Genomic DNA, 2,931 nt, shown 5'->3' on the forward strand with positions numbered 1-2,931 from the left:
TTCTGTCCAAGACAATGTAAAAGGTGGAAACCTGTGCTTTTAAAGACCCTGAAGCAAGAAGATATGGTTGAGGGTTTCCTTAGTGGGTCAAGAGATGATCATCAAGACTTTGGCATGACTGAAACACAACACAAATGTCCCTTTATAAACAATTTGTTTAAACATAGGCATTACGTACAATATTTGGAATAGGATAGAGCTGTCTTAACAAACCTTATGAAATTTCACCAGATGATATGTTGCCTCTCCAACATTGATCTTCTTGGGCTGCTTTCTTCCAGCTGATTGTGGAGTAAGAAGATCCAGCAGGACAAGTAGAGAAGCCATGTCACTGTTCCATTCTGGAGTCAGAAAATAACAGTAGTTATTTCAAACTAGTCTGTTTATGGCATCTCTAAGTTACCCCTGTGTATTGTGCATCATAATATCTTAAAATTACGAACTATTAGTGGGGTAGTTATTATAGTTGTGCTGGAGAGCAAACAATTTTTAAATTTCATACTTACTGTGCATGCCCAAAGCCAAGGGAACTGTTACTCTTACTATGTTCTTACACGCATCATGTTTTTTTTAATGTAAATCGTTATGAACAGCATTCCCAAAGCATGAATTTACTGATGAGCTTTATTAATAGACAACATTTTAAGAAATAACTGTATTAAGTGTTTTTCGCAGAATTTTTGGGAAAAATGCTTTTGGGAAATAATCAATAAAAACTTTTTAAAAAGAAGATTGATTGACTCAAGTAACAACATTTCTATTTTGATGATGACTGTACCTGGATCATCATTCAGTACAGCTTTCAGATGCCGTTTTAGAAGAGCAGTCTCTTTAAGGTTCCTGGCCTCCTGGATGACTTTTTCTTTAAAACTGGTGTTCCATTTTTCCAGGAACTTTGAAGCAACCTCTGCTCCAAACATCAGTGAGAACTCTTGCACAATCTAATTAAAAAAGGAAAGACAACCATTCAGACATCTAATGTAACATAATATTTTTTTAAAATAAAATTTCACATTCTCATTTAATACTTACAAGTCCTTTGACATCCAAGAAATGAGGAAACATTTGTAGTACATCAGCTGATCACTGCGGGTCGGGGAGAATCTGTAGTGGAATTTACGTTACACAGTCTTTATACACCACTCAAGAAAGCCTTTGTTGCTCTGAATGTCATAGAAATGTAAATATAATCTAAGAGCTGCGTCAGCAAAACTATCATATGTTCCAAGGTGGATATTCCCAGGGTCAGACAAAATTATCACATTACATTTAACTATGCTTACTACAAGTAGTGAGAGTAACAACATCTGTCTGATTTGAGGAGGCACCAAACTCTGTCAGGTCTGAGAAGTCAGCAGAGTTCATGGAGGTTTCAGCAAATAGAAGTTGTGTGAGTCAAGATACAAACTCTCAAATATTCTTAAATGTCCTACCATCATCAGTGTGGATGATAAAACACATTTCTTTGGTTGTTGCAAGTTCTGGAAAGACATCCTCATCCACCTCTATGCAATGGTCATCTGTGACTTTCAATGTTGAATTCTTTGGTATCAGAAACTTCTGCTGGACTACACAATAACATCAACATGTTATTTACAAAAGAAATTACAAAATTACTGCTACTTACTCTTTATTAACTGAATACTAAACATATAACTCACCTGTACTGAGAAAATCTGAGAAACAAACACCTTCCAGTTTTACATACTTCTTCACTCCACGTTGCACTTTTATCAAAATCGTGACCTGACATTAAAGAGAAAAAATTTAATTTAAGATAACAGCTAATGTTAGTGTGATTGAGAATGCAAAAAAAATGTTTAAGCTGAAAACCACGCACTCTCATGGGTCACGACTAAAACGTATTTATCAGCTGTTACAATTCAAAACATTGCAGGCCTACACTTTCACAGCTCAACTATAGCCAGGGTAGACACTGCAGTTTAGTAACCACGTATGTAAAACATAAGGCTATCTGACAGACATAAGGCTGCATTACTGAATAAAATGTATTACCTCGTCGCCATTAGTTTATGGAAGCTGAATAGGATGTTCCTTGAGCTGAGTCACCACTTTAATTTGATGGCAAAACACTCATTTTCAGAAACACGGAGAATGGAAAAACGGTTAGCTAATGTTAGCTCCTTCACATCGAAAAAAAAAAAAAAAAAAAACCCCCCGGCTATCTGACAGACATAAGGCTGCATTACTGAATAAAAGATATTACCTCGTCGCCATTAGTTTATGGAAGCTGAATAGGATGTTTCTTGAGCTGAATCACCACTTTAAATTTGACGGCAAAACACTCATTTTCAGAAACACGGAGAATGGAAAAACGGTTAAACTAATGTTAGCTCCTTCACATCGACAAAAAAAAAAAAAAGCCCGCACAAAACATGCTCGGAAAAATTTAGAAAATACGAGTTACGTTCAGCATCAAGTTCACCACGATCATTGACGTTAGTACACGGTATATAACGTAACAGCTCCGACAAAACGTGTTTCAGTCAGAAAATATCGAACATTTTGAAAAAAAATTATATTTAAATACGCTTTTACCTACCTCACGATGAAGTACAAGTCATTTGTGCTGCAGAACCAGGGTCGTGTCGTGGCGCACTTCTCAACATTTAACTCCAGATGTGGTGTTAAAACACGCTCCTGAACACCAATTAATGAACTCCAAAATAAAACACAGCCAGGGAGTATCCCATAACACACACTGTAGTCAGAGTTAAACAATAAACTCCAGAAATCTAACTCTTTCACTCTTTTTTGCCTAACTCCTGATTTTTCAACTCCAGAAATTTGCTGTGTAGCGATTACATTACCTACAACACTGCTTCAGTGTTACTTTTACTGTCTAGACATCAGGGCCCGTATTCTTAAAGATTCTAAGAATCCTCTCAGAGAGCTCCTAATTTAGCTTAA

At 36.3% G+C, this 2,931-nt stretch overlaps 1 long non-coding RNA gene across 1 annotated transcript; it reads right to left on the reverse strand.

Annotated features, from left to right (window-relative positions):
• Nucleotides 1-1,439: 1,439 nt before the first annotated feature.
• LOC107723005 (uncharacterized) lies at nucleotides 1,440-2,806 on the reverse strand. The gene is made up of 3 exons (XR_001637879.1): nucleotides 2,564-2,806; nucleotides 1,662-1,746; nucleotides 1,440-1,568 (listed from the first exon to the last, which is right to left on the reverse strand). It is a non-coding gene; the product is annotated as an uncharacterized LOC107723005 (long non-coding RNA).
• Between the last annotated feature and the right edge of the window lie 125 nt (nucleotides 2,807-2,931).

This window comes from Sinocyclocheilus rhinocerous, unplaced genomic scaffold, assembly GCF_001515625.1.
Source record: "Sinocyclocheilus rhinocerous isolate Xijiao unplaced genomic scaffold, SAMN03320098_v1.1 scaffold4350, whole genome shotgun sequence".
Classification (NCBI taxonomy): Eukaryota; Metazoa; Chordata; class Actinopteri; order Cypriniformes; family Cyprinidae; genus Sinocyclocheilus; species Sinocyclocheilus rhinocerous.